Source organism: Spea bombifrons, chromosome 7 (genome assembly GCF_027358695.1).
Source record: "Spea bombifrons isolate aSpeBom1 chromosome 7, aSpeBom1.2.pri, whole genome shotgun sequence".
Taxonomy (NCBI): domain Eukaryota; kingdom Metazoa; phylum Chordata; class Amphibia; order Anura; family Pelobatidae; genus Spea; species Spea bombifrons.
This window is the reverse complement of record NC_071093.1, coordinates 38,534,076-38,561,012: the sequence shown is the minus strand read 5'-3', so window position 1 is coordinate 38,561,012 and position 26,937 is coordinate 38,534,076.

The following is a 26,937-nucleotide window of genomic DNA, read 5'->3' as shown; positions in this document are numbered from 1 at the left end:
ATGGAGAAAAACAAACTACCATAAGGTGCTTATTTGTCATTACAGACATACCATTCACATCCTCCTTGGAGAGTTGACCCATTCCACCCAATTTAACATAGATATCTCCCACATTCCCCACGCGCAGAATTCAAGCAACCATTCGCATTTAGCTCACAGCAGAAACCAGATTCCTGTGGATTTGGGGTTTTGTATTTGAATATTTTGATGATGAGTGCCACGCTGTTTTCCCAGGGTAATACTTTCCTGTGGTTGGAGCAGTCAGCAAGACTTGACGTTAAAGATAAAGCTCCCTGATCGACATTTCCTAGAAACTAAGATTTTGATACTTGCAATTAATTCCCATGCTGTGCTACTGATGCATAAGCTGATCATGAGAATGCTACAGAAGGCTTTAATTTCGGTCTCAGGCTTCTGCTGTTCAATAGAAGACTCCGTGCATCAACAAGGAGCTAAATGAGTTCAACTCAATATTTTAAATCGACCTGGTCTTCATTAGGAGATACCTAAATGTTTTTTGCTGCTGGTAACATCTGAGAGTTAATGGATCACGGGTACATGTTCACACAATGATAAAGTAGATTATTATTTTAAATTCTACTTACGGAACATTGTGATACATTTTTTGAGAGATAATTTTAAATGATTATCTGGTTCTGCTGCCATAATAAGACAACTTTTTTGTTTGAGTCACTGATATTTTTTGCACTGAAAACGCCACCATAGAATTGGGTACGCAAAGACTCTTTTGGTGTGTGTGTGTGGAGGGGGGTCATGCCTTTTGGCCATCATCTCAAGACATCTTTGAGTCCCCTTTTTGGGGAGGGGGCCTTAGAAGGATTGCCATCCCTTGGTTTCAGCCATGGAGGGAAGGAGGGGGCTACATATAAGGGGGTGCAGCCCCAGAGGAATTAGATTGGGGACCACGATTCATCGTAAACCAATATATAAGCCAATCAGAATCTCCATATGAAAGTCTAACCATACATTTTAATATTTTCCTATGAGCCAGCATAAATAATGAAATAAATAGATCCATACAGTACATTAATATGTATGTCAAAAATATAAAACATGGGGTGCACATTATAGCATGTCTACAATAGATACATTATTACATCTACATTCTTATTACAAATACCTATAGACTGTAGGGTGAAAAAAGAAAGAAGAGGGCCACAAAACCAGTCCTATAGCAAATTCAATGTACCTGAACTTGGAGTTACATAGACTTGTTATTTACCACACCACATTCATTCTCCATAAGGATGGCTTCTTTCATATTCATGACAATATTTGACACATAAATGTAATTGATTGATACCAATTATTATCATCTGCAAAAGTTTTTTTAAAAAAAAACCTGTACCACACTGGCTATAATGAGCTTCTGCAGTGGCAACACCTTGAAATAAAATCAATTAAGGCTTTGGATGCAGAATAAGTGTGTGTTGTGTTGTAATAATGAGATAGCTTAGTTAAATGGATACATGCGTTGAGCAATTAGTAATCTTTTTTTGTGCCCCGCGAGTCAAATTTGTTACTCATGAATATGGTTTTATTCTGTAATCTTCATTTTCAGCAAAATCCTAACTGTGTGACTGATCATTGAAATAAGTCTGTTGACTTTAAATAATTTACTAAAAAAAAAACACTTTATTTAGACATTTCATCAAAGTCATAAATTCTCACAGACTCCTCAATCTCAATTCTCGGTTGCAGCCAGGTCTCTGGGACATTCTTTCAATCTCTGAATGGAGGAATGGCTCGTATGTCCGTTCAGAATTGCTTATGTAGTCATTTACAGAGCAGCAGAAATCAATAAATATTTAAATTACCTAAAAATCTTTCTGTTTAACAATAATATACGCAACTCATAACAATTATGTAAATTATACCATATAAAAATATGCAATGATTCTAAATATTTTATTTAAGTGTTAATAAATTAGTAGCAAATAAAAACATTGATGATTCAGCTCTGCAATGGACATGTACAAGAAAAAAAAGAAGAGGAAGAGGTGTATTTTTAAATCTATATGATAGGCGCCTATGGTTTAATAAAAAAATAAGCCTCCGGGGAGTTTTATGGTTTTGAGTATTAGATTGTATCTGGGCACTTGGAGACCCTGTGTAATTATTCATTGTTATGAGTGGAAGTCATATCACAGATATATAGAAGTAAATTTAGAAAGATCATTTTTCTCCACTGTTGTATATCAAATTGCTTTCCAATGAGAATCCATCTCCCGAAAATGAAATACTATAGATATGGCTACCTTTTTTTTTTTGCTCTGGTTAGTATATTTTTGGAAAACACTTATAAAGAAAGGAATCCTTTGAATGTTAGTATTTTCCATTTTTTTGCCAAAATATTATTGCAAACATACTTGTCATTAAAGCCAGAATCATACAGCTTTCTTGTACCTTAAGGAAAAATGTTTCTAATGTTAGCAAATCAAGTGATAATAGAAGCTTATATATCTCACACACATAAGGCTAGCTGGGCATCAATAGAGTTTTCTTCTTCGGGCAAATACGGTATTATCGATTAGTTGTTGTAGTGCTAAACAGGATGTACACTATTGTATACAGTTGTCACACAGACACGCACACTTGAATGGGAGAATATTTTGTGTTACATTGCTCAAAAGGTATTAATAGTAGAAACAGAAAATCCGTGTTATGTGTGCAGTGTGTGTTATTTGTTACACATGGTAAATGAGGATATCTACTTCTACACGTGTTAAAGGAGAACAGTCACTTACATGCAGGTTCGGACTGGGGGTGAAAAGTAGGCCTAGCCACTTTAAGGCCCACGGCCAAGCGACGTATATGTGGCCATACGTTTTACGCTCTTACAGTATGCAAATGTAGCTCTCCGCTCCCTGTTGCCATAGAGACAGGTCAATCTATGGATGGGATAGAGTTAGCCTTCAATGAGTTGAAGATCCCTGGTCAAGGGCCAGCGATGTTTTTCTCACAAGCCTTACTCCCCATTATACCCCACCATCTAAGAGATGGATAAACAATAACATCACAATATAACAAGGTTCTCTTTCCTCGGTAAAGCTGAATGCCTGGATTTCTATAAAGACATTTTCCGTTCCTTCGATAAGATGCTTTCTGTTACAGAGCGCTGACTTTTGCTCCCATTGGGGGAGAATCATTTTCTGCTCAGAAGTTTACAAGAATATTATCAATGCAATTGGGTTGGCACATAGAGTTTCCTTTTTAAAAGCATCTACTTCTTCATGTTGCGAGCGAAGGCCGTGATACACAGAGAGAAGGCCAGAGCCTACGGGCTGCTCAGCTTCCTAATTAGAAATGATTGTGTATGCAGATTGAATTCAAGGGCAATACAAGTACACAACCATACGTAAACTCTGTAACAAAGCAGAGAAAAGAACATTATCATGACAAATGTGAATTGTATTTCATTTTCTACATGCAAACTAAGTGCTAAGTGAAGATCACACTATAAAATTCAGGTCTATTTAGAAATAGGTATGGATGAAAATACACGAGGGTGTTTTCTTGGCCCCTCAACCATTTATATTTTATGAACTGACTTTTCTGTGCTTCCTTTTGTTAATACTACTCAAGGCCGCCATCAGAAATCTTGGGGCTCAATACATGCTTAGCACCTGGGTCCTTATGCCACTCCCATCAGCCAGCCCGATGTCCATTAAACTTTCCCACTTGTCCCATCGCTCCCCCTTAAGATCTTCCCGTAAGCACGCCTTATGAGAACAGGGGTAAGCCTAGGGTAAGTGACGGCTGGGTGCAGTATTTCTTCAAGGCCCCTATAACTAACACACATACATACTAATACATAACACTCACTTACTCTACCACTGTACACTTACATACACACACACATTCTCTCCTCTAATCCTCTCCTCCCCCCTTCCAGGTGCCACTAACCACTAACTCTAGGCTCACCCCCGACACTCCAACACCATATGCTCGTGCACAAACTCATGATAACATCTTATGCTGACACCCACATACACATTCGAACACCAAATACTAACAGACATAAGCTCATGCTAACACCATGCCGTTACAGGTACACTCATGCACACGCATGCTAACCTCATACAACAATACATACACACTCTCACACTACATGGGGAGATACACAGTAATGATAATGCCATACAGAAACACACACAACACCCTCTTATATACATGCCCACACTATACAACAACATACACTAACACACACCCACTGACCCTAGCACTATACACACACTTATATAGTATATATATATATATATATCTACCATATTATGGCTGTCACTAGTCATATATCCATAGCCAGATTTCTCATCCTACTAATAATCCACCCATCTCAGTGGCTACTTCCCAGGTTGAAGGATTATATTAAGATTATTGCTACCACTGTCTAGAGGCTAGATTCCCCGCAAGAAAAATAAGGTCATGGCTTGGTCCAATCTTCACTTCACACCTATATTCCTACCTGCAAAGTCTTACTTTTTAGGTAATATGGGGGATTTCATAATTCCTGTATTTGGGATGAAGAAACAGATCTAAAGTGCCTTCAACAGAGGAGCCTCTGAAGGCCACTTCCCAATTCCCATCCATAGTTCCAGTCCTGTGATTTTTGGCAACTAAGTATATTACATAAATTATAGTGGTTTTGTGTTGTACAAAAAGTATATATATTTGTCATAATATTTAAAAATAAAAAACACGTACCCCATGATACAGGGGCCTGATTGTACTTTCTTTGGGAGAAGAAATAAAATTATTTTATACCAAAATACTCTTTCTTAAAAATATGACATTTTTATATAGGGAAAGGATATGTTACAGTTGACATGCATCCATTCATAAAGATCACCTGTACAAGGATATTAAATAAGTCATCGAGACTCTGTCCCTCTCTACGGTAGATATTCTTCTAAGTTATTATGAACCACAAAGCAATTTTTCACCTGTGTCACAGACCTGATTATCTAGAAGAAAGTTAAACGGGTTCTTTGCCTTTAGCCACAAGCTAGTCACATAAAATTGGCTAATATTTTTTAATGTAATTTATTTTACTGAATAGGAGAACATTTTGTGTCAAATTATTCCTTCTTCTTTATGACTTTGCCTCCTGCTTTCTTAAGAGCACCCGGTGCTCTAAGTTATATATATAATCATGCAAGAATTATATTACTGGAAGCTCGCACTGGGAAGAAATTTAAAATAGGTTTAAAATGACATTGCTGGTTTCAGCAGTGATTGAGTTATAACAAGGTATGATAGAGAGAAATTGCAACTAATATCACCTTCGGTAACGGGGGATTCCAGTGACTTCACTTAAATGTTTAGCAGAAACTCATTGTATTGAGTAATATAATATTGCTTAGTGTTCTAGCATTTTATTTCTCCTACATAATGTTCCGGTTCTATGTTTTGATCTATATAATTTAGAGAGAACCTTCCTTTGAATAATAATAAGAAAATTGTTGGGTTCTCTGGGGACTTTCTCTTTTAAGGGAATTTTTGCCCTTACGCATCTATGAATTTGTCGTAGGACTACGTGTGTTGCAGCAAACATTAACAATTTACACTCTCAGGAGTAAAAAATATGCTGTAAAGTAAGAATGCTTTAAAAAAATAGACATGTTAATAGATTATTTCTATTATTTAACAAAATGCAAAGTGAATGAACAGAAGAAAAATCTAAATCAGAGCGAGATTTGGTATGACCACCCTTTCCTTTAAAACAGCATCAATTATTCTAGGCTTACTTGCAGACGATGTTTTAAGGAACTCGACAGGTAGGTTGTTCCTTCTCCTGCCCAAATGGCAAATGATTTAAGCAAATTAGAAGAATGATTGAGAGTGTGGCAGCTGCAGTTTATGATTGATAAATGTAAGATAATGCACTTGGGATGTAAAAAACCAATGGCAGAATATAGTGGCAACAAGAGAGAGAGAGAAAGAGACTTAGGAACAATAATGTTTTTGTTATTTTTGAGTATTTTGACTTAAAGCTAAACAGACATTAAATAAAGGGTGGAAAAAGCTAACAGAGTGATGGGTTGTATTGCTAGAGGAATTTGTAGAGGTGGTTTGGCCACTTCACAGATTTCCGGCCAGACTTCACTTAGCGCGTTCTGTTGGTATTGGATACCCAATAGGCTCCCTGTTATATGGAAGAATACGCCACTGAATGGAGATGTTGATATCTACACCCAATAGCTCAGGTGTTTCCTTCTTAATAGCCACCCTTAAAAATAAAGAGGCCAACGCTTGCGAATTTGAATTCTAATCAGAACTCAAGCTTGACTAAAGGTTTACTGCCGCACAGACCTCCAACCCAGCTTACAGGTGGCCACCTTGTGATCCTCTGAAGCTGAGCACTGCGAGGTGGCGCTTGCCTAAAGGCAGGCTGATGACCACGTCTGGCCTGTCCATTTCTGTGACTGACACGGCAGGGGCAGGGGCAGGGTCATCCTCATCCTTCAACACAGATGTCCCAATTTCTTAAACGAATGCTTTAGCTCCCTGTAACCTGAGGACTCCTTAGGGGAAGGAATTCAAAGAACACTTTCTAAGAATTTGCGCGCTGAAATATGAGTGTCATATTATTCCCCATTCTACCTGCTTCAACTCATTAAGGATTTTATGTTAAAAAAAGACATTTGATGCCAGTGTTACGAGCAGAGTCATAATGACATAATGATTTTAGAATTACATATTGACACGTTTGACAGTTTAAGTTCTAAATATAGAACCTGCAGCAGATTTTTTTTTTTTGGGCAAGGAAATGATTTGGATTGCTGAGAAAAAATGTAAGTGCATAATCACTCAAACTGTTCTCTTCTAGTTAGTCAAATGATTTACAAAAAAATGTATGAAGCCGTAAAGAAAGAACATTAAATCATATAAGAGCTGCTAAAATGGTGAATAGATTACAGCATAAAATTTTCCATAAAAGATTGAAACGCTTTAAGACGCTCCTTGCGCGTTAAAAGAAAGAAAGATGAGTAAGTTAAACGAAAATGTCTTCCTTGTTTACATTCCTTAAAGAGGCAGTAACAAGTTTAATAAATTTGCCATTTTTGACTTTATTATGTGCAAAACTAGTTTAATGCTTTGAATAGCATTTTTTACTTTATTACTTTTTTATGTTTATCCATTTTAAGATGAACAGGAGATTTAGTTATTGCATCCAAAATGTTACCGTTTCATAGCCCCAAAATACAGCATACCTCCAAAGCCTAGGAAGGATGGTATCTGTTTGGGACCCAGGTCCCTCTGGCCCTGGATGATTGTGAGGATGGATTATTTGAGAGCAATTTGTTCTGGACTGGCCAATTGGCACACTCTACAAATGCCAGGTGGGCCACTGGCCAACAGAGCCACACACTTACCCGATATACTCCAGCAGCAGATTGGGCTGGACGTGCCTGCCCGCATACTACATGAGCATAAAGACGTAGCATGCGGCCGTACATATCCAACTCTCGGCCGAATTCATGCCATCGGGCAGCCCTGATAGCAATATATGGTTTTACTTATTGAAATCATTAATAAAATATAGATTGGGGGAGAAACATTTTCCATCCCTACTGTCAAAATAAGATATATCTATGTCTTGTATGGGACATGGTGCCAGTCAAATAATGTATCTTCCAGGAATTCCGTTTCCTTCACATTTTTTTCAGAGATTTATTGCTATCTGTGCTTTAAATCAAATACTTGCATGTTACAAAATGTTCTCTTTCCTTTTCCTTTATGTACTTATTTCTGCCAAAGGCCATTTTAAAAAGCTATTAATGTGGTATAGGCATTTTTTTTCTACCTCATTTTGACACTCTGACACTCTTATTCTTGGAAGGAGTGGAGCGAGTTGCGTCTGCAGAACTTGGAAGATTTTAAGGACTGCAAGCTGGATCCACCCTAAAATAAATTGAATGCCTGTCATTGTTTAATCGCTTTGGCAAAAGTCCAATATAGGTTTGAACATTCAATTGAAGATCTTTCATGATGTAGAACCAGTAGACCTTTTTCAACAATCCAAGAGGGACCTATAGCTTTATGACAATGGGTTAAAGGCATAAGTTATGTTTGGGACATTGCCTACATATATTTATCACAAGAAAGCATAAATAGATACATTTGAGGAGTGTAGAAAAGGGACGGACCAGTCCTGGCAGTGGAGAAGCCTGACCACTTGCCCACCTTGCCCAAATGGCTACCTTATGACGCTAGCACATACCTCTATTGCTTTTTCACCTCCTTGGGTGAGCCAGAGGAACTCAGAGGATCTCCCCATCTTTCTGGGACAGTGAGACACTGCCTGAAAATCACAAGAGCCAGGACTGTGGGGAAGAATGTATTCCCCTTCCCAAAATAAGTTTGAAAGCAACTATTCCATAAATGTCCCTTGTATTTATATATATTTACCATAGGCTTTCTTACATCTTCTACAGTATAATAACACACAGTTTACAAAGTATCATGAGATGGGTTTTTTCCAGTTAAAGCTGCAGGGACCTATGCTATATAAAAGCATTGTACTTCAAAACATCATTCACCTTATATTTATCCCCACACGTTTTATTCCATTTTTGCTATGTTGACTGTTGTTGTTGTTTGATGTTTTTACTTCTTTGGATCCAAAATAAAGCTAACTCATAAATATAAGTTTTCCACATTATGAGTCAGGTAACCCACCAGCCCACTGAAAACCTTTAATGAGCTCATACACTGCATTCTTTCAACCAACATTAAATTTAATGAGAAATCATCCCACTTCCGTGTCTATTAAAACATATATATATATAGCTTCGCTTCTTGTTTTTTTGCATTTTTCTTTCTTCGTGTTCTTAACATCTTTACCTTTCTACTCCAGTGATCCACATCACCATGGCCACCTGGATACCTTCCAGATCAGGGTGGAGCCTAATTTTTAATGACATTTGCATATTTTGTCAATTTCTACGAATCTCTGAAAATGAGACAAGACCCCCACAAATCATACACTCATTCATGCTCTCTCACACTCTCATTCACTCACGCTCTCTGACTGTCTCCTTACCTTTGCCAACCATTTCCATCTTTCTTGATCTGCGTCCCTGTAGCTGCACCCTCCCGGGCTCTCACTTGAAGCTTTGTCATTTTGGGTAGAGTTTCTGGTGACGTTCTTTTCCCCCATTAGAGGGTTCACCAGACGCCCAGTCTGTTTTTGCAGAAGTTCACTGGGAGGTCAAGTCTGCAGAGATGTGGATGAAGAAGGAAGACAGAAGAGAAAAAAACAAGAATATATAAAGAGGATGCATAAAAAACAAATGAATGGGTAGGGAACAGAATCCATTGTCTGAAAATAAATGGGCCAACAAACCAAAATATTTGACTGAAAAGTTTTTGATCCATTTGTACGTCTGTGAAAAAAATAGCAAAAAAAAAAAAGTACTGTAATGTTAACCTCACACATCTATACATAATTAAGATCATAGCAGGTCATGCAGGTCAGGCGTCATGAACAAATGGGAAAATAAAATGTACAAATTTTGCATAGAAAGGTGTGGGGATGAATCATTTACACGTCACAGACAGAATCGTAGGAAAACCACAAATATAAGCAATAACAGTAAACTTGTTTTTCTCTTTTGGTTACAGAAGTAACCACCATAAAAACCTCAAATTACTGTTTTCATGAGCCTCTTTTCTTCAGGGCAAAACAGGGTGGCAACGGAAACTGTGGGAAGAGTTATATCTGGGGGGAAACAATTAAGTTTGAGTATATAAGATTATTTCTGATGACACTTTTTTATTAGACATATATTTCTTATGGACACAGTACACTTCCTGCTCTCTGAAAGACGTACAGTATAAAAAATAGCAAATATATATATTCTATGTAAATACTTGTTATCTTGTTATCTAGTTAGTTAAAGTTGCGCAAACAACTTAAATAGCTTTATTTACCCCCTAAGCACCATTTGTCAATGCATGCATTACAGCAAGCAGTAGGACTTCTAGAATAAGCTATCCCAGTGTATATTGTCTTTTTTTACATGTCCGTATCTATGGTCATTGGGGAGGATTCAAAGAATGCCTCTGATTTCACATATCAATCTACAAAAGCACTAACCAGTTCTTGTGTATATCTATGGGGGAAACTACATAGAAAAGGCTTATGCAAATGTCATGTATTCTGGACTGCCCTTTTGGGTGGGACTGATATGCAGATGAAGATTTTTACTGTGTAACGTCAGAAGAGAGCTAAAGATGCTGAGATGCTCCCAAGCTGGAATGCACAATAAGAGAGGCTAAGAAGTGGCTGTCATGTTCTTTATGCATGGCATTTCACCCTTGGGGGGGGAATCTCTTGGGGTTCAGCCCAAGTATAAAGGTGAGTGTAGACTTTCTTGGTCTTTCCAACATGCAGGTATTCCAACCGTACTCTACTCAAAAGGCCAATGATTGAGGGTCTGTATGTTTCAGCCTCTCATAGGACTCGTTGGAATGTTATGGGTGGTATCTGTCTAGGTGTGCCCCAAATAACCCAAGGTCTTGGGTGAGTCTCCCATTTAGTTTTTTTTCTCACCTTAGGTTATTCAGGGTGTGCCTAGATGTGGTTATTTGGCTCACAGCACCTAGAGATGCTACCCATGCTATGTTGATAGGGCCTATGAGAGGCTGAGATGTATGTTTGTGGTATATGTGCTCTTTGCACAGATGAGGCATTCTGTGTATTTAGGTTCTGGACTGCCCTTATGGTTGGGATCCGTCTCAAATGCTAATGGGAACTGTAATAATATCTCTGTAGTGGTGTAACAGGCCAGGATATTTCAGAAATGTCTGTTCTGGGATGGTGCTACCATTTTGGGGTTTTTACCTTAGGTCCTAGGGGAGACCTTATTGCCCCAGAGGAGCACCTTTACTCTAAGAACTAGAGTGGTTGCCAATCTTGTAGCCACTATTAGGAAGGCAGCACCGACAGACAGAGATGTCTCAAAGATCACCTGGATCCCGTTACAGGTCCCTTTAAAACATGTTGATTAGGATATATTTTTTTTATTAAAACTATTGACCCACTGTGGCAAGATGGTTTATTTCCAAACATTTCAAATTACCAAAAAATGAAAATGTCAAGGAAAATGTTGAATAATCCGATACTTTTTTGTGTAATAGGGAACACTTGTAACAATACCTGCAATAAATCACTCTAAAAAAAATGACACTCTGGGTGGAAGCATACAAAAGGAAAATAATATGAAATTGCTATGTCGTTCCTGTATGTTCAGTAAAAGAATGATTCTTTTATACTTTTTACATAAAGTACAGATTTGAATTGGGAATAGAACTTTCATTACTCGGAAGTGGAAAGGTGACTTTGCTTTCACTGAAGGTCAGTGTCAGCTCTTCTGATAAAATGCCTGTACCTTGCATCTGTCTTGTCTGTCTTTTCAATTTGGATTACTCAGCCTATTGAAAATGACAAGGCTTAGTTAAAACGCCATACGGTAGAGTTTAAGATGAAGCAAAGTTTGTTGCATGAAGTAGCTCCATTTGGGGTGCAGAAATGGTCCTTCAATGAATACATTTCAATAAAAAAATTCCAAACGAAAAATGCTTGGGTTACATTGTGGTGGGGTATGAAACTAAGACAGATAATATGGATGGGGTGGGTGATAGGGAAAACTGAACCAGGTACCCTGAAAAATGTAGGTTCCGTATGTGCACGTGAGAAAATAAGCTTCCATAAGAGAATGACTACATTGGGATTTGCCAGGTCTTCTAACCACAAGAACTTAGCTGAGAGCAGGCAGTTTTTAATAATAGTCTAACCTACCAGAGCATCGCACGTTTTAGCTGAGGGTTACTAAAGCAATAAAGATCTCCAATAATACAACTGATGCTGCCTGTAAGGACAATCTAGAACCAAAACACAAGGCAAATAACCTCTGCATGAAGACACCAACAACCCCAGATGTCTATACCGGCCTTTACAGACATCATCAAGAAGGTGCTGCTGAGATCCCAGTAAACACAAGTGAGTGAGAAGGTTCACATCGGGACTCACGTTTACACTAGGTGGACCAAAAGTGGACCTCCTTGCTCACCTGTGCCTAGTGTGATATCTGACATATCTTGCTGATGAGGTCCTTCCCTCCTCCCCTCCTCCCCTCCTCCCGTGAAAACAGAAATCTATGCAATCACCATCAAAGAGAACAAAACTAATTTGTATTTTAGAAAGTATATATTCACAAACTGTGTAGTCATGGCAAACACCATGGTGATGGCATAAGCATGATATATGGAAGTTCAGAAGATCAGTGGATAATTGGTTATTTTAAGCAAAAAGTTAATGGATGTTCTTCTTTACTCTCTTGATCACTCTTGATTTAATATATTATACGCAGGTAATTTTTGGTGGCATATCTTAGCAGGTACATTTTTTTGTGTTTCTGCTTCCTCCATTATGAGGATCTAAAGATCTCACCGTCAGAAAGGGAGAAGATACATTTTCCAATGGAATAGTCTACTATTTTCTCGTTATTTAATTGAAAATACCCCAATGCTGAACTGTCCAGTCTGCTGTCAAATTCCAAGAGGGGAACACCTTGAATATTATAGCAAATATGAAATTTTACATTTAAATGTTAACCAGATGCTTAATGGGTTGGCATGCAAACCTGCTGGCACGACTCTTGTCTCAAAGCATTGGATAATGGGTCATTTCTTACAAGTATAAACCAATTATGCATAACCCAAATAATTTTACTTCCCATACATAATGAACCACTGAGTATAACTGGCAAGATTTAGCTGCACTGACATATGGTTTATGGCAAAATTTCCACGCACTTATATCTTGTCGCTGCCCACCTGCTTGCAATTGAAAAGCTAGGGAGACATATTCAAAACACAATTATGTATAATAGCAGAAATAAAAGTGAAATGTATCATGGAAATACATAAATAATTAACTGTGGACGGGAATACATACTTCACAAAAATAAATATTCAAGCAAGCACGGGATCACTGAAGGCAATCATTTAAGCCCAAAGGCAAAGGAAATTTGTAAGGACCGTTTACTTTACTGAGTAGATAAATGGAACAGCTTCCTATCCAAAGTGGTAGAGGCTAATACAGTGAGAGAATGGAAACATGTATGGGATATCCATAAAGATATCCTGAATCTTGAAAGGAAAGACCAAGGACTAATTAACATCAAGAAAAATGGGCCGATTAAATGGACTGAATAGTTCTTATCTGCTATCAAATTCAAGCTTATCCACCCATAGAATTTCAGCCCCAGATAGAGATGGGTGAAACATTCTAACCAAATTCTAAAATAGGGTGAAATGCTACTTTCTGTCCTTCTGGAAAAGGTTGGCCAACTGCATCAGTTGAAGAACAATGTCAGTGAGCAAATACTCTCTTTCTATTTGTGGCTGTGTACATAGTTCTTGTTACATAAGTTATGGTGGGTAAAGGTGATTGAAACCCTTCCACTTAAATTTAAGGGGCTATGTAGAAGCATTATTAAACACTCATCTACAGACACCAGACAAGCCAGAAGGCCTGTTTTTCCCTTAGAAATCTCATGGTGCTGCCACAACCACAGGGGATTCTGGGTAGGCGCATGCAAATAAGGTTAACAATTATAAGGCTACATAGTTCTTGGACAATGGACAACCTATAAGGCTGAATATTGTAAAGAAACATAGATCAATGGTTTTTCAAGTGAACGAGAGGGTGTTTGGAGGCAAAGCATCACTACACCTTTCTAAACCATAAAATACTTCCTAGAGAAAAAAATATATAAAAGTTATTTAACTTAGTTAACCTTGTTCTCTTCTTTTACCCCCAAAAATCCAATGTCTTCTATGTACATTGAAACCCTAAGCAAAAAGGTTTGGGACGAACTTGCTGAGTACCCCACAGGTACCTCAAGCTTTTGGTCGTTTGTGCCATTGCAGAGATGGGTTAACCTCAAACCTTTTTCCCATAGCATTTCAACTGTGGAGGGATTGTCTCTTGGGGTTCACCCCAAGTGTAAAGGTGAGTTTAGCTATGAACATCCTTGCTCACTTGTGCTTAGATGGTAGGGTTTATGAATTGGACACCTGGGGTTGTTGCGTCATTTATGTAGAAATAAATGTTGCTCTTTAATGGTGCAAACAAGCACCACAATGCTACAGTTTATTTATAGAGAGTCAGAAGATTCTGTAACACTAAACACATAGATACAAGCACGTTAAAAAGGAAGCAGGGGAATGAATCTCCCAGCGCTACATTCAAACCAGAGACGGGCAATGGAAACATGAAGCTTGCAACCTTCAAGCAGTGGAGATGGTTGGGGATAATGGGCATGGTAGTCACACATCAGATGTTATTCTACTTGCTGCCTACCACCAACTGAAAATCCGTCAGACATAGATGTAGTTAACTTATTAGGACTGACCTTTTCTGCTGAAAGATGAGGGGCTGATGTTTAAATGAGAAGCGGTGGATTGCTTCCTTTTTTGTCTGTGTAAATAAAAGGACTCTTTCAAGGTAGAATGATGGTCACTTCAGGAACCAGAACAAGTCTTTTTCAGTTGCTTTCAGGAACCAACCAATGAGCTTGTCATGATCTTACAAAAGACTCAAAAAAAATGGCTGTTAGAGCTGAGATTTTAATTATTTTCCAAACTACCCTGCTGGAAGCCAAGGAGTGGAATGGAAGTTTCTTGTTATCCAAGTTTCTTTTTTTCTCTGTGCACTAGGCAAAGGAAAAAATGTCTTTGTTCAGTAATAAATCGACATCTGGTATTTTCAGTGTTTTGTTTGCTAAAGCTGTGAATGTACTTCATGTGAGGTGCTCCGTGTGGCCATTATTCTGCCTGCCATGGACATTCTGCTTACTCAAAGCACCTTTCACTGTCACAGATCTTACATTTCACAATTCATTCTATATAAAAGTAAACCACGTTGTATGCATTTCACCAAGATCATGTAACTGAAATACTTTGCATGGAATCTGCATAGTTAGTTTTTCCTCCCCTTTGGTGGAATCTGATTGCTTCTGGCAGCCTTAGAAAGAGGTGAGGGAAGAAAGAAGGTAGTTTCGCAATAGAGTAATCATTGGTAATACTTTGCCCCGCATACCATGGATTGCTAAAAAAAGTGTCTTTGGAATCTTATGTCTCTATAAAAATTACACAAATTAGGGTTTAACCATATAGGGTAATACAGAATGAGATACACTATAGGTGAAAACATGTTTTTTTCTTTTACATCCACTGGTTGTATTTTATTAAAAGAGTAATAATAATAATAATAATAATAATAATATTAATAATAATAATTAATAATAATAAAGGAGTAGCTTTCTACCAAATAATAGTTAAATGCTCGTTATATGTGTTTAATACCATTTTGAGCTTTATCTTTTTATTTTACCTTTTTCTTTTCATTTGAACAAATCTCACAGGAACCTCAGGCATGAGCTGGTAGAGTATATACAAAAAAAGAATGGGACTAACTCAACTGAGAATGTATATCGTTCATATCGCCTGCCCTACAGTGAATCACTGAAACTGAAATACAAGATTTCTCTGCACATTAAAAACAAAACCTCAGACTTACATTTTGTTTTCATATTTTTTTTTCTGAAAGACCAAGGTGTCATGCTTTGCATTGTCAAGTGAAGAAGGGGACTGGGCCTTGTAGAGCCACAGAAGATCACCTGGTCCCCAGTCTTCTTCCCCAAGCCTACATGGGGAATTCGGTGATGGAAGAGGAAGAATGGGGGTCTTGTCTTCACTGTGGTCCTACTGCTTTTGGGGAACTTTTTTGACATGATGAGTAGAAGCATGTGGGATTCTAGGGGGAAACATGCTTATTTGTATTGTTTTCTGCCAATGTATTCTTGATTATTGGTGTTGTGCTATGTTACAGTACAGCACTTACAAATCTGTTTTGATACCTTGGTGTACCAAACTATTATCGACTGTACATGCACCATGTCTTTATATACTTGGTTGTGATCTGCTGTGTTCTGTAACATGCATTAAATAAACCCGACTGTTCCAAATCGCCCCTAAAAGGAACCGAGTTGACCTGGCATGACTTTGTTAGAACTAACCAGTTTACTGTTCTTTTTCAGCTGAGTTAAACTTAATTGTACCAATAATGTATCTCTGGCTTAGTAAGATTGAATCTTTTCGCCTTAGGGAGTGAGTAAATTTATGAAACAACAAGATAAGCAACAATAAGAGCATATTTTATTGTTTTGGCTTTTCTGAACAATAGTCTTATGTTTATTAACCTCGTTCCTCTCTAGCTGTAGGGGATTATATTATCTAAAACAAAATGCGCAAACCGCTGAAATGATACGTTCTACCAACAGGATACATTTAGTACTGGGAATAACAGCTGAAAATATAATGATATAAGGGGAGTATTCATGTATTAAGGCACATTTGTGTAATTTAGTATATGTCATCTAACATAATTACTGTAATTCTATTGATACAATAAAACAGCTGTCGGTGTTATACAGGGTAGCATAGCATAGGCTTAAAGGGGAACTCGCACCATTTTTTAGGACTAGTATAGTCATAGAAATATGTTTTCTAAATATCGTCCTTTTTTTTTTTTTTCTTTAAAACAGTTCTAGGTTTGTTATCCTAGCCCAATCTACTACACAAATATCCTTAATTCGTATTATTATACGACCTATGGAAAGAATGACTCAGTGTTAATCACACAGCTGGACTCTCTGACTCTATTGAGCAGTGATGACGAATGTTTTTGGACCACACACACACACACACGGCATTATGTTTAACCCTTCTTTTTCTCACATCCTAAGGAAGAAAAGGGCAGTGGCAACAGCACATGGGTTCCATCTGAGAAGCCACCAAACCCCTTTATAGGAGATATTCCAGCCATATTGGATATAGCAGCTCCAATGAAGATAGGGCTTGAGTGCCAGCAGTGGGCCATGTTTTCTAACTAGATTCATCATTATTTTTCACGGGAAGTAGGTTTCCATTTTTACAGATAATTTGCCTGGAAAATGTTTTTGCATAAGATACTTTAATATTAGTATTACATGTTGGACATCTAATATAATATAATGAGTTTGTGATGACAACACAGCTGGCGGCTTTCTTGGCTATTCTCTTCCTTAAATTAACGTTACGCTACCACGGTGGGAATTTACCATGGTCTCCTCTAATTTAATTAAATTTGTCTATGAAGAGTGAGTTTTTACTTGTAGATCTGCATTATGTAGGCCAACACTGTGTCCATTCCTAGGTCCTTCAGTGGGTTTCCTCTTATGGGTGTTAATATGTGTTGTGTTGGAGTGCGTTGTCCAGTACCAATGTTATCAATCCTCTCTCACAACTGAATACAGCTTTATTTTTCTTTTTTCAAGCTATTTTGTAGAAGTAAAGCTTTTCTGATTAATAGCATTTTGTACAAAGAATTACAAAGATTTATTCGTGGAGGAGGGGGAAAGTTTCCAGGCTTGCGTTTAATTCTTATCAAGAAATAAAATGTTTTTTTGGTTTTTTTTTATTCCAAATGAGTTGTCTATAATGATGGTGGCATATAATACATTCACATTACCTCCCTATCACTGTCCTGTTTAGTTAATTTCCTGCTCTGTATTTCCCACTTCACACGCAGACAAGTATAATTAAATGTTCTATTGTTTTTTTCCCATCAAGCTTCCCCGCTCACTAGAAAAAAAGACTTCTAAAATCGCAACAGGAAAAATAGCTTAAGCTGTTTTTCTTTTTAAACGTTCCTGACACGAAATAATAAAACCAGTATGTATGTAAGTGTTTGCCTCAAATAATGGAAATCATTAATTGCATTCCCCATACAACGCAGGGTGGAGTGGAATTATTTTAAAGGAAAAACAGTGGGGCAGGAAAATCATAATTATATAGTATATAGTATGCATAGCAGGGAACTTCCCAGGGCAGGCTACCCGGGGCTCTCACTTTTCTTACTTAGTAAGACCTGGGCTAGGTGTATGGAGGCGGGTCTACTCATGTATGGGGTGGGGCTAGCCATACATATGGACTGGGCCCAGAGAGCCATAAATGGGCAGGGAGCAGGGGGCAATTTAGAGGGCAATGGGCATGGCTAAATGCCAGTCCCCTGTGAAGAGAAACTAAAAACTGACCCAGAGATTCTGGGAAGCAATACTTCACCTGCAGACTCCTGGGCAGAATCAGAGCATTCCCAGGAACTATAGTGCCATGTCCGCCATCACCAAAAGTAGTTGAGCCCTAAGCTAAGAGGACAGAAATGTAAACAATCCCCCTGCCCTTATCCACTTGCCCTCTCTCCTGCCTTGTTTCTGCCACTCACCTTCTACAGCTATTGTCTGGTCTCCTCTGACCGCTCTGTGCAGCTGCAGAGATGATACTGACAGTAAAAATGGGAGGGGGGGGTGGAGGCGGTGATGGAGGGGAATCAGTCTGTGAGAGAATGCACAGACTTAGAGAAGATACTGACAGGAAAGGGGGAGACAGAGCATGTAACATACACAGTTCATGCAATAGAAGCCCTATATTATAACATAATCCTTGCTTGTCTGTAGAGGTAAATTAATGCACAGCTTTCCTTACAGGCACTGATATGGTTAATTGTCATTTGGGTATCAAATATGCTCTGTTAGGTAGTTTTTATGAAATGTATTAGTTTGATAACCTTTGTTCCCTTGCCCATAAAGTGTGTGTTTAGCTCTAGTACCCAGTATTATAGAAAGATGTGCCTACTTAGTGGAATTCATTTTCTTTATTTTTGTAGAGAAATATAAAAGAAGAATCTGACCGCAGGTAAGAGTCATTTAGCACATCTAGCCTGCCTTTTTTATCTGCTCTAAAGGTTCCAACTTGTCTTAGTTAAGGAGCCATATACTTATCCTATGTTTAAATTCCCTATTTAAGCCTCTACAACTTCTGTTGGGAGGCTGGTTCACTTATCCACTGCCCTCGTAGTTAAGTAAATCTTCCAGATATTAAGGTCTGAATCTTTACATCAAATTCTATGTAGCTATGTAAAGTGGGTCTTTTTATTTGGAAAAAATAAAATTACAGAATTAGAAATAAAATAAATAAATTAAAAATAGAAGTGAATTTGGGGGTAGAATAAATAAAGTAAATAGAGTCAAAGCTGGGACAGGATATGTCCACATCCTACCAACTCCGTATCCAAAATGTGCCTACATCCACTTTATAAAGGTTTTTTAAGGTCTATTTATTAGCAGGACTAGCGCAGTGAGTGTTGCCTCTTTTAATTCTATGATTACAGATGCCAAAGATACTTACTGCTTTTTAGACGGTTAAATAAGCTCGCAGAGAGATTTATTGAAGAAGCCTGAACAGAATTGCAAACCATTCCTCGCGGAGATCTCGATTCCAATAATACAACAGTCAAAACGAAGACTTTTTATGCAACCTGACACGTATATGAAAAAGAAAATTACTCCAACGCTAAAAGCCGTGTTTAGGAGTAAATATGATTATGGCACATTTTGATGATAGATTACCTATTTTCGCAGAAACAAAAAGTATTTCGTGTCAATTATGTATGACTTTGCGAATGGTTAGCTAAGTAACAGAGGGACGAGTCGAGTTAGCATAAATATCATTTATATGGAAGAATTAAAGATATGATTAGCTTTCTCTCATGTATAATTCTACAGCGTGTGCATTTGCTTTGCTTCACCAACACACAGATATGAAGTTAAATCTTTCCATAATACGGTAATAATGAGCTTCTCAGCAGTCATTATGTCTCTGTCAGACAGTAATAAAAAAATCGGGCATTTGTCTTCTTCTCAATTCGCATTGGAGGCCATGCAAATATGCCAGTCCTCATTATGTCTTGATGGAAACAAAACCCATTAACACAGGTGCTGTAGATGTGTAACGAGAGAGACAAGTAGAAACAGATCCTGGTCAATTACATTAAAGGCAATGCACCCTACTTATGCAGATAAAAATATTATTACGCATGCTGGGGTTTTTTTTTAATAGCGCCGCAGGCCTGGACCGGCCATCTGGCACACAAGGAAAATGCCCGTTGGGCCGCTGGTCGATAGCCCCCCGTGCTTACCCAAACGGCTGCTCCAGTAGCAGTGTATAGGACACGGTAGGATATGAGTATAAAAACGTATATATCCAGCCGGCGGCATTTATGTCACTTGGCAGCCACTGACCTTAAAGTGCCGGGACCGCTTAGTGATCCCCAGCTCCTACCCCGTAGTACAGTGATTGTTAAACTAATTTCAGGCATGGCGGAGGAATGTTTCAATTGATTAGACACAATTTGGTGTCTAACAGAACCTTAATTCCTTCTGCGTTAGTAGTCTAATGGTACTTTTGCGTTATATAAAATTGGACTGGGTATTAAATAGCATTGTTTACGAGAAGGATATTTACTAGACACCCTTGCATTAAACGGTTTACATTTTACTTATAGGAGTAGCCAGAAACTCTCCCCCGATCATACCTGTGAACGCTCCAGGTTTGACATGGAGTCTCCAGGTAGAGAGCTGCTTCACGGAGTCTCAGGGTCAGTTTCTTCTGACAAGGGAGCCGTTTTTTGACCATGCCCTCTCCCCACCGCTTACTACATGCCCAAATCCCCTGATCCTCAGCCAGTGTTTACGCACACCCTTTCCACCCACTCGTCAGAATAGGGAGAGCTCCAGGTAGCCCACTCTGGGAAGTTCCCATGTATGAGTATAACGTTCCACTAGTCCAGCAAGGAACAAAAAACTGAAAAAAATGATGTATGTAACAAAATTGAGATATGCGAAAAACTTTGCATTCCATTACGTTCTATCAGGGTAGGACTCGGAACGACAAGACCGGCTACTGCTAAATAACGCAGCCGCCGGCTAGATATACGCGATGTGCTAGATGACCGGCCCGGGCCTGCGTTCTACACTCATAGCGTTAGCGAGCTTAACTCACCTATATATACAGCTGTGAACTTTCAGTACAATGAACAGCTATATATGTTGGCGTTATTCACACATTTAATCTTCAAAAGGCTACTCCAGCTCTTTGATCATCTTTATAAAGCTATTTCAGCTCTCCTCGATTGTTTAATTGTGATTGGAAGATAATGACTATGTGCTCCTGTGACACCGCAATCCTCCCTCCGCCAACGCCATCCGTCTACGGTATTTAAGCCGACCTCCTGACTGAAGTGCCCGGTGCTCTTTGTCCGCGCGCCGCTCTCCGAAATGAGATAATCGCAGCGCTTTGTGGCTGCCGTGGTTCTTTTGCACCTGGAGATTGCATCTCAATATTTCCATCGGTTCCCATTGAGATTGAGATTAAATTTTTTTTTCCTTATCATTTCACAGCCTTTCAAAAACATTTATTCCAAAAGAAAGCTTAGCCGCCGATTGTTATAATATATCTATTACGGCTTTTCACACCCGGTGAATGAGCCCATGGATTTATTCAACGCAGCATTTTATTAGACTTCAGTGATCTTAAACAAAAAAAAAAAAGAGAAAGTTCTTGTCTTCTTTTATCAAAAGGTAAAAAGCTTTTTTTTTTTTTCCCTCTCTTTTTCTGCGCAAATAACGCATTCGCCGCTGTAATTGTGTGAAACCCTTTCCTTTTTCAAAGCATTTGGTATTTTCACCTTCAAAAGAGATTTGCATCCAAAGGTGAAGGCAATTTTAGACCTCCGTGAGGAATATACCTGGGCTTGGTACTTCAAATTTTTATCAGACGCTTGCAGTGTCTATTGAACTGAGATAACACTTTAATTTTCTATGAACATCAACCCTAAAGAATTGAGCATTGTTCTCCTGCGATATCAGCTTCGTGTAGTGCCATCAGGACTCTCTCCCCATCTAGAGACAAATGGGATGTATAACAAGGTGATTGGAAAAGCAAATACAATCTATTTCGGTTTAATGAACTTGCAATGGGCGGATAACTTAACCTGTTCACAACCCCAGATAGTGGGCTCGTTCGAGTAGGACCCTCTACCACGTTATGTCCTGTTTAGCCATTGTACAGCGCCGAGGGATATGATGGGGTTATATAGACCAATAAATAATAATAACAGGGATACACAACATGTGAAAGACGAACAATGCTGCCATTTTGTGTAAAGTGCATTTCAAGAAGGATCTGAAAAATTCGGAAAAAATAAGGCAGACCTGATAACATCGGGTCAACATCAAACCCAAGGAGCCATTGGTAGAGGGTTGGTTTGATTTTTCATCCAACTCCTTGGGGTCTCTTGGAAGGAAGGAGATGCTCTTTTCTTGTGATGACACAGATACCTCATCCATGATCCCCTTCTGATGCGGATGAGCTTAGAACGAGGGTTTTGGGTTATAATATCATATTAAACAAGCTCTTCATAAGAACCAGGGGATGGTCTCCTGCTCCCTCCAGCTAGACCACCCAATAATTGGTGGTCTAGCTGGAGGGACCTTAGTTACATTCATGTCACTTTCCCCTACCGCCATGTCCTCGAATGGGCCACACAGACGGATTCACTGCTTTAACCAGACGGTAAGCCAAGTGAGTTTTTGTCAGAAGGCAAACCACCCAGCGTCCACCCTACTACGAGGATAATTCGGCAGATAATACGTATAATCGTTGCTGCCTTCATTTTTCACTGACATGGACCATGGCTTCCGAGTTCCATTGACATTAATGAGGAACTTGGCACGCACCCTGACAGCTTCTTTTCTCACAGTCTGGCAGTTTCATTTTTCACTTCTGCTGTTCAGTAAATTAGGCGAAATTTATCCGAAATGAACTTATGAGCAAAGTGAATCCATCGTGACAGCTGATCCCACTGGATTTTAGAAAATTGACCTCTGCGTCCTACCTGAGATTAAGCGAACTGAAATTCAGATTTATTTTTTAACCCTTAGTAGTTATAAGTACTTTTTAAGTGAACTGCAATTATTATTTTTTATTAATATATCTATTTTTTTCCGCAAGTATCTGGCAACGTTTGATAACATTTGATGACATTCTGTGGTATTCAGATCTCCGTCTTCAAACGCAGGCAGGATTTCATTACACTAAAAGGAAATTGGATAAAAAAAAATATCTGAGGAGGACTAAGAGGGAGAAAAAAAATAATTTAAGGCACTTTTAAAGCATTCATGCAAAAACCCCCCACTATTTTACCTAATTCTTAAATATTTAAAGGCGGATGTTATTAGAATAAGTACCTGTGCTTGAAATGTTGTTCCTACTGAATAACCAAAGAATAATATTATTTAAACTCCAAGATAATTGCCATGATCCAAATCCTACAGACATAACCACCCAGCCATCCAATATGCTTTGTTCTTTTTAATAGCGAAGGCAATTATACATGCGCCTTAAGGTTCCGATAGAACACAAGTGTGACAAATTAAAACGGCAACTGTTTAAAATAAGAAGGTGCTATTTCATGCCTCACTTCATACCTTTAACAAAAAAAAGACTCATAGATTGAGATTTCAGTTAATTTAGGGTTTTTGTCTTAACGCGATCGGGCTACACAAAATTAGATGGCATATAAGAACCATTCGGCCCATCTAGTCTCCCCTGGGTCAATAATGCTTTTCCTACTATACATTCATAATAAGTGTCCCATTTTACGTGGGACAGTCCTAATTTTCACGCTGTGTAACGCTGCCCATTCGAGTAGCCTTTTTCCCCACTTTTTCCCAAAAATGGGATCATGGCCCAGCTGGGGAGATCATATTGAGTGTAAAACTGAGTGAGGCTGGTGCTGTTGTAACACATACCTCAATCACATCCAACCGTGTGGCCTCCTCACAGCGCAATGAAGCTACGTGCCGGCATATGATGTCATACCTCGAGAGGAGTCAGGCAGGTATCCCTGGCACCTGCTAAGAAAAATATCATTTTAATATCTATCCCCGGGAACTAGAATGCTGTTTATCTCACACAATCCCACATATTATTCTGTGTGAGCGCGCAGGCTGGATATGGGAGGGCAGAGACATGCGCAGCCCGGCCAGCATCCAGATAGCATAAATGATTAACTTAATGCCTTATTTGATAATAACTTTAATCGATATCTTAAATATATCAATGTATATAATTGCATACCTCCCAAGTGCCCCTGTTTGGGAAGGACATTCCCTCCGTTTCTTCCCTTGGTGTCCTTGAATACATAAGCATATTACAGATTGAGCGATGAGCTCTGCGTCCTCATTAATGCTCCCGTCACCCTGACCGGACCCAGAATAATAATTCCCAGTATCTCTTTCCGATGTCGCAGCTTTTTCCCCCCTCCAGCGATTGTGTCATTTAAATATAGCTGTCAGCCCAACATTTCTGGGCTATAAAAACACTTCTCTGTGTGGCCGCGAAATAAATGAGATCTTTCCATAACACAGAATTTGGCGGCCTTATAACTATAACATTATCTGTGTAATATTTAAACGGCCCCCGAGGCAAAACCTATACTTAGACATCCCAAAAGCCTCCAAAATATATGGTTACAATGTAACAGAGGGAGGCAATGAACACAACGGATGGAGAGGACATTATACTGATATATATATACTTAGTATAATTGGGGATTTCAGTAGCCGGGGGCCACTAATCTTTAGAAGAAAGAAAACCAGCAGATCATGTTAACAGCTTCTTTGAAAACGCACGCCATTCAAACATCGCTCCCGGTCTTCTTGCCGAACGATATGTCTTTATGTTACGACTCGCTTGGATTTGGAAAAACGGCATCCATATTGCATTGTCACGGGAGGTTAAGAGATATTGGCGGGAACTTTAAGGCGGCCATTAACCCCTCCACCTCTCGTCACTTCAGGTTTTTGCTAAAACTTGCTGGATCCCCTGGCAAAGAAAAGGTTAAAACTTTACATTTTTGGTCCCTTGAGACGTTGAAGATGGAGGGAGTCCAAGGCTTTAAGCTGAAGTCACATATTGAACGGTTTGAACAGGGCCCGGCCGGACCCAAAATAGATGTCCTCCTATTATGAATGACAAGGTGTTTTCTAAATGAATAGAACGCCCCCCCCCCCCCCGCTACCAAATTACATTCCGGTTAAACCCGGCGGAGCTGCGGCGAGAACGAGAGATTCCTCTATTTTTTTATGAATTTTATCAGTTTTCTGTATATTTGAAACAATTTATCCAGCACTGCTTTGCGTATTTATACAACCAAATGTTTGTTTTATCTTAGATATTGTTTCGAGGAAAGGGACATATTACATTTTGTCGCTGCATCATAGAAAGTAGCTGGCGGGAAAATCCTCCAAATCACATTTATGTCCGTGTTCAAACTGCTCAGTCAAAAAGCTGATTGATTGATGGGAAGATGACTGGGTCAGAGCATCTCCAAAACTGCACGTCTTGGGGGGTGTTCCCGGTCTGCAGTGGTCCAACGAAGGAAAAGCGTTGAAATGGCAACAGGTTGATGGGCAGCCAAGGCTCATCGATGCACATGGGGGGCGAAGGCTGGTCAAATCCAACAGAAGAGCTACTGTAGATTAAATTGCTGAAAGAGTTAATGCTGGTTTTGATAGAAAGGTGTTAGAACACACAGAGCATCGCAGTTTGTTGCGTATGGGGCCACGTAGCTGCAGACCAGTCTTTGGCAGCTGTGCCACCAATAACCACTGCTTCTCGATGACAGTGGAATGATCAGAGGACTAACTTACTCCCTGTAACTGCACCAGGCTGTGACATCATACCCCCATCACTCTGGGACTCGAGGGAACGTAGTTTTAATACCAAAACACCATCCATAAAGGGACACTCCAATAGTAAAATCATAGAGGGAATTCTTCATTTACTCCATACAGCAGCAGAATTACCTTGGACGGTGTCTGAGGCTTGACCAAGGGCAGAACGCCCAGCCTTTCCCTCTGTAGCCACCATCCTCAAAGCAGAGTGCTGAGATATGATGTCATATCCCAGCACTGTCTTACCTGCATGCAGTGCCTTGTAATGCATACCATGGAGGATGCCGACACTGCCCTCCATAGTGTAAGTGGGCCGGGGAGACCCAAGAAAATACTTGGGTTAGGAAACCTTTCCAATCCTGTTCACAACTCATATGATCTGAGAGCTTGACGGCAACACAGATACAAGTCCCGTATCAATCTGCCAGAATCTATGGGTGACGCCGTACGTGCCACGTGGCTGACTCTTCACAGCACTGTGGAAATATAAGTGCGTCAACTGAAAAGCTTTATAAAATTAACCGCATGGGGCTGGCAGTCAGCACGAGTGCGGTGAGCGATGAATGCTGACATCAACTAACACAATCTTATTTATACATTTTATCTAATTAAAACAATCAATTGTAAAGTATTCATTTTTTTCCCCACTCTCCCTGCACATTTAACCCTGCAGTTACCAGAAGCTGAAGCCAGAATAACGGCATTCACTAAACATATATAACAATAAAAAAGGACTGCTTTGTGATATCACTGTACTACACAATTCTTTAAATTTACATACGGCACCACACAGTGACATCACAAAAGGGGGCGGAGCAAACGTTTTTAAACACTTTCTTGACTTTGTGTAGATATTTTACGTGCGATTCCCCTAGCACGCGGCGTAATTAGCTTTCTATGCTTCGTCTCACTGTAAATGCAGTATAGGTGAAAGTGGCTCTTAAGGGGTTACCTCGATTCGAGAAAATAAAGATTTTTAGTTCCGCATCATAAAACTGGTTCAGATGGATGGATAGGCATTATGCATCAGCCTGGGACACATACAAAGGTCAGGGGAATACAATGATTATTTGGAACACATAGAATATGCAAAACACTCTGAAAATAAAACGAGCGGGCTAAATATTTAAAATGTGCTTTATTTATTTAAAAGCTACCAAATGGTCCGCATGCGTTCAACACGGCTTTCTTTTTCAATAGTCTTTTTTAGTCTGTTTTAGCTTTTCTA